Genomic DNA, 6,612 nt, shown 5'->3' with positions numbered 1-6,612 from the left:
CATGGATCCCTCCACTCTGAGTACAGCCTCCACGAAAAGCAAGAAGTGGGGCAGAACCCTGAGGGGGAAGAGGAAGAAGTTCTGGAAGAATTTGAAGTCTAGTATGGGATTAGGTGGTGGCTCAAGCTCTGGCTCAGGCAGTTCAAAATGCTTGAGGTGCGGTACGCCGCAAAAGGGAGTCTGTCTGGTGGGGACTACAGCGTGTTTCAGGTGCGGACAGGAGGGGCACATAGCACGAGAGTGTCCCACTTGTAATACCCGGCTAGAGTCCGGCATCGAAATTCTATTTTTCGATGGAGTTTCGGATGTCGGACATCTCTAGAAGGGTTAGAGTGGTGTTTTTCTACCATGTTTTGGTATGTTTCATAGTTTTAAAGCATAAGGAAATGAGTTTTTGAGTGAAATGAACCAAGGCAGAAAAGCCAGGTTCGGCCGCCGAAGTTGAGGTTCGGCCGCCGAACATGCATGGCTTTCGGTTTCACGATAGGCCGCCGAAGGTGGTCTGGCCAGCCACCTATAAATGGCCCTCAGTCGGTTGAAAGGATAACCATCACCGTTTTCTTTCACTTGCTTAGGTGAGACCCTGTCCTTTGTGAGTATTCTTTCATGTTTTCATCCAATCTTGCAAAGATTTGATTAGTTTTTATGTTATTTTGAAGGTTTTAAGCTAAAAACTCAAAGTTGTGAAGTTTGGAGAGTTTGAAGGAGAGGTGCTCCAAAACTCCACGTTAGGATCGTTCATCTTCTTGGTTTCAAAAGGTAAGTGAAGATCCTGAGCTTGTTTTTATGTTTTCTGAAGGTTTTATGTGGTTTTGGGGGAGAGTTGCATGAATAGGGTTAATTGTGAGGTTTTGATGATTTTGTGAGTAAAGCTTGTTTCTGTGTTGTTTGTGTTGTGGTTTTGGGGTTTTAAGGTAGTTTCTGACCCCTTTGAGCATATACATAAGTGTATGCAAGTGGAGGATTTGAGGTGTTTGAGTTGGAGTGAGTTTTGTGCATTGGGCGAGAGGCAAGGCATGTTTCTGCCCTGCTGATGAACTCAGGTTCGGCAGCCGAAGGTACATTCGGCCGCCGAACCCCTGAGGAGGTGAGAGGAGGTGGCTTCGGCTGCCCAAGCTTGCCCCTGAGCTTTTGGACTTTCGGCTCTGGAGGGAAGTTCGGCCGCCGAAGGTGCCGCCGAAGGACAGAGACTTTCGTCTCTGGAGTGCCTTTTTGGCCTCCGAAACTTGCCCCCGAAAGGGTTCGGCTGCCGAAAGTAGAGTTTCGGCCGCCGAAGGTGCTTGAGTTTCGTCTCTAAAGAGGACTTTCGGCCGCCGAACCTGCCGCCGAAAGTGTTCTGTCCAGTTTTCCTTTGCATGCTTTGCATGGATGTTAGAGTGAGTTTAAGGGGATTCTTGGGGAGTTTCTTAGAGTTGTTTATAAGTTAGTTTGGTCCCTCATTTGAGTCTATCTGTATAGGTACAGACCAGAGGAACCAGAAAGAGCAGCAGTGAGTTCTGCTCCAGAGTTTTCAGAGCCTGCAGAGTCAGTCCAGTTAGCCAGAGGTGAGTGGAACTAAACTTAAAGCTTTTAATTGAGAAATAAACTGCTTTTAGCATACTGCATGCATCATGAGTATACAGTAGGTTGTTTGCATTAGCAGTCACGAATATGTTGCATTGCATAGTTATTTGTTGATGTGGGTGAATGCTGAATGATCCAATAGTCTCTGAAAGAAGTCCAAGAGCCTTTGACTATGCCATGGCAGGTATAGAGAAGTCCAGGAGCCTTTGACTACGCCCTGGCAGGTATAGAGAAGTCCAGGAGCCTTTGACTACGCCCTGGCAGGTATATAGTAAAGTCCAGGAGCCTTTGACTACGCCCTGGCAATGGTAAGTACAGAGGTGTTATATACACATATACATATATGACAGGAAGACCAGGTGCTCGATTCTATGCCCTGGCACGGCAGAGTTACCGGGACTATGTGGTGACAGGTTTACCCTTGATGTGGATTGTCTGTGGTTTGATGCATTCCATCAGAGCATGTGTTAATGACTATTTTCCTGTTCTACTCACTGGGCTATAGAGCTCATCCCACTCCCTTAACCCCAGTTTTGCAGGTTACAGTGTACAGGGACAGTCCAGCAGAGTACAGAAAGAGTAAAGAGATTTGTAATAGCTTAGAGTGGACATGGAATATGACAGAGATGTAATAGTTGTGTATACAGTTATAAATGTGCTTGACTTAGTGATGTTGTTCATAACATGATCTGTATATGTATATCTGTTTTACTGTATGTGACACACCAGGCTTAACAGGTATGAGTTAACCCATCTAGAGCAAGCTCTAGTCAGGGGTACAGAGTACAGAGTACAGAGTACAGAGATAGTGCATGCACAGGTTAAGCCTTGGTTCAGAAAAGAGTTTTTATTTTCACAGAAAATGTATGATCATGTATGAGTTTTACAGGTACACAGAGAGTATAGCAGGCTTGCTACGGGTTCTGGCGGCCTTAAGCCGACCTGAATCCTAGCGCCGGTGACGGTCCATTTTGGGGTCGTTACAGATTCGTATCAGAGCCCTAGGTTCACATGATCGGACCTATAGAGACAGTGTCGGGCTCATAGAGGCTAGAGTAGGTCAAGCACAATAGGAAATCATGTCCACTAGGATAGGGTGTTGAGTCCTATCTGTTTAATGCCATGAGTTATGCATGTGCCTTATTGGTATGTGATGTTTTTGCGCTAAAATACTATGTTATGTGTTGTTTTCCAGAGTAAAGATGAGAGGAACTCGTCGATCAGCTCGATTGACTGGAGTCCCACCAGATAGTGAGAGACCAGTTGCTCGTCCTCCTGCATTGCCAAGGGCAAGGTCTCAGAGATCTAGCAGGGAAGGTACGTCAATAGACCCTAGAAGGTCTGTAGACGAGAGCAGAAGAGGTACAGCGAGAGGAGAAAGATCAGAGGAAAGGAGGGAGGCGATGGAGATTGACCAGTCTAGAGATGACAGCATGGGTGTAGGCAGATTTGAGGAAGGTATGGGAGAGTCGCAGGGAGGCGCTCAGGCCTCAGGATTAAGCTATCCAGCCTTTCCGCAGGATCCAAAGTATCCGATGGGAGGTATGTCGGAGTACTCTAGTTTTGTCCCATATCCTACTTACATGCCATATATGCCTTATCCTCCTTACTATCCACCATATCCTATGTATCCATTTTCCCCTACCCATCCAAGTGCAGCACACCCAGAGTGTAATACCCGGCTAAATCCGGCATCGGAATTCCTATCGTCCGATGGAATTCAGGGATGTCAGAGGTTCTAGAAGGGTAAGAGTTCTAGAAGGGTCAGAGTGAAGGTTTTCTAAAATGTTTTGAAGTATTTTAACGTGTTGGTTTAGAAAAGAGTTAAGTTTTGAAGAGAAAAGGCTTTGGAGACAAAGGCCAGGTTCGGCCCCCGAATGTAAGTTCGGCCGCCGAAAGTGCTCAATGTTCGGCTTCCGAAGTTCATGTTCGGCCCCCGAACGTTGCATGGTTTCGCATGCAGGTTTGGCAGCCGAAGGTGAGTCGGTCAGCCCTCTATATCAGTGCCTCCAGTCGGTGAAATGGATAAGGGTTGCCTTCTTTTCACTTCCTGAGGTGAGGCCACGTCTCCTGTGACTCTTCTGCAAGCTTTAATCAGCTTATGCAGAAGGTTTGGTCATTTGCAAAGGTTTTGAACGTTTTTGAGAGAAAAAGGGAGGTTTTGATGGTTTTGTGTTTTTGAAGAGAAGTTGCTGTGTTTGGATTCTTCAGCTTCTTGGATCAAGAGGTAAGTGAAGATCTTAAGCTTGTTTTAATGAGTTTTAACAGCGTTTAAAGAGGTTAAGGGTAGAGTTGCATGTTTAGGTTTTAACGCTTAGTTTTGATGCTTTAATGGTGTAAGCATGATTATGTGTTATAGTTGCTGTTTTGTTGGGGTTACTAGGTAGTTTTGGACCCCTTTGTGCATATACCAGAGTATATGCAAGTTAAAAAGGAGTTATGCATGTTGGAGTGGTGTTGGTGCTTGGCAGGAGATGGTTGTGCACGAAGCTGAGTTCTGGATGAACTCAGGTTCGGCCGCCGAAGGGAGGATTCGGCCGCCGAACCCCTTGTGAAGGGAGTTTCGGCTGCCTAAGGTTGCCTCCGAAAGAATGGACTTTCGGATCTGTCCTGCACATTCGGCCGCCGAAGATGCCGCCGAAGGTGTCCTGCCTAGCTTTTCCTTTGCATGTTTTAAGTGATTGTTCTATGAGCGTTTAGAGGGGTTTTGGGAAGATGTTTAAGAGTATGTTTGACACCTCAATCGAGTCCTTTTGTGTAGGATCGGACCCGACAGTTCGAGGAGGTCGTCAGGTTTAGCAGTTGCAGAGTCAGTCAGGTTTCTGCTTGAGGAGCAGAGGTGAGTAGAACTAAACTTAATCTTTTATTAAAGAAACATAGTGCTTTTGCATAGTTCATGCATCATGAATGCTATGATATGTATTAGGGTGATTGCATTAGACTCACGAATATGAAGCATTGCATATTATTGTTGATTATGTGATCAGAGGTTAGGTGGACCCAGGCGACTCCAATAGCCTAAGCTTCGGCTCCTGTCATTGTGTCAGGTCAGTTGGGCAAGTACATGTTGGAATGCCCTGTGTAGCTCCTTTGGGGGGCCAGTAGTGACAGAGGGTATTTTTGGGGTCATGTCTACCTTAGTGGAGATTGGACCAAGGCGACTTCAATAGCCCGTCGAGGGAGTTTTGGGGTCATGTCTAATCCAAGATATATTGAGATGTTTGTTTAGTGATGTATTTTCATATATAGTGTGTATGAATGAACTGTTTTCAGTGTTTCTACTCACTGGGCTTTAGAAGCTCATCCCTTTCCCTTAATCCCAGTTTTGCAGGTTCAGAGTAGCTGGGAAGGGCAGAAGCAACAGAGTTATGCTAAAGGATTGCATGTGTAATAGTATAGTGTGGACATGATGTATAATGATGTATATAAAGAGATATATGTAAAAATGATGTAATAGTTAGTCAGTTAATGTATAAATGAGTTAGAATGTGCTTTTGCCTATTGTCTAGTGTCTGTGAATCCCTAGTGTATGCATGTATCCTGTTTTACAGTTTCTTGATGAGAAATGAGTCAGACCAGGCTTAATATATGTTGTGTTTCAAAAACCCAGTGAATTATAACTGTGAGGGAAGACAGGGATTAATTCCTTTGACCCAAGACCAGTGCATAGGAAAGACCAGGTTTGAGTCCTGTGATCCATAGAGAGGCCATTAGAGAACACCAGGTTTGATTCCTGTGACTCTGTGGTAGCCAAGTTAACTTATGATATGCTGACCCTTACAGAGTGGGTTCTATGACACAGCGCATAGGGCATGGAGGTTACTTGGTAGAGCATCACTGGTGTATTATAGATAGCCTGAAGGCTAGTTCAGATTGGTTCATATGATTGGACCTACAGAGAGTGTTTTAAAGGTTAAGTCTGGTAGTTTTAAAGTAAAGTTTTATCAGTTAATAGTCCAGTCGGATCATGTATGGGATTTGAACAGGTACACAGAGTTTAGGAGAGGCTTACTACGGGTCTAGGCGGCCTTAAGCCGATCTGGATCCTAGTGCCGAGCGGTTCGGACCGTTACAAGAGGGGTATCGGTTTTCCGGGTCGTTACAGGTAATGGAACAATTGGTACTCACTCTCACCAGACTATTCCCTTAAAGTGGGAGGTCAAGGGTTCGAGCAGTGGGGGAGGCGACCTAATTCCCAGAGGACGGAATTGGGCCAAATCCACTCGGGCTAGGGCGGGCCGTAATGGCTCCCCCGAGGGACAAATCCTGCCTGGAACCCGTGAGGGTGAAGGGATGTTAAGAGCTGCTCACAGTGGCTGGGCCCAGAGGTAGGTCACGGGCTATGAGCGGTAACAGGGCCGGTCGTACGGGGCCGGGCTGTTACGGGCTGTGAGCGGTAACAGGGCCGGTCGTACGGGGCCGGGCTGTTACACAGAGCGAAATGACCCAGTACCACCACCACCAGAACCAGTAGCCCCTGTTGTTGACAGACATCAACCTAACTCATCTGGAGGTAAAGTGCAAATGACGGAGTGCTTGAAATTGGATGCTCCTAAATATAACACGGGAGATGATCCATTTGAATACCTCAGATCAGTTAGGATGATAACCAGTGAATTGGGAGCAGATGATAGTAGAGCCATTGAGATGGCAGGGTTTACACTGAAATGCAAAAAGGCCAGAGAATGGTTCAAGAATTATGTGGAACCCAGGATGAATAGTATGTCGTGGGGAGAGTTCGCCAATGACTTTGCAGGGTGGGCTTTTCCTGACAGCTCCAGGGAGATGAAAGTAATAGAATTCGAACAGTTACGACAGACAGATGACATGAGTGTTGATGAATTCACAGATAAGTTCCTGGATTTGTTTCAGTATGTGGGTCAAGCCTATGATACTGATCAGAAGAAGGCAAGGAGATATACTATGAGACTGCATCCCAGGTATTCTTCCTTGATTCTTCCAGCAGAAAAGGAGAGTTTCCACACGATAGTGGACGCAGCCAGGAAAATGGAAGCTAGTGCCAATATTCAGAAACAGTCAAAAGCACAG

The sequence above is a fragment of the Manihot esculenta genome, chromosome 8 (genome assembly GCF_001659605.2).
Source record: "Manihot esculenta cultivar AM560-2 chromosome 8, M.esculenta_v8, whole genome shotgun sequence".
NCBI lineage: Eukaryota > Viridiplantae > Streptophyta > Magnoliopsida > Malpighiales > Euphorbiaceae > Manihot > Manihot esculenta.
The sequence above is the reverse complement of the archived record's forward strand: the minus strand, read 5'-3'. Positions refer to the sequence as shown.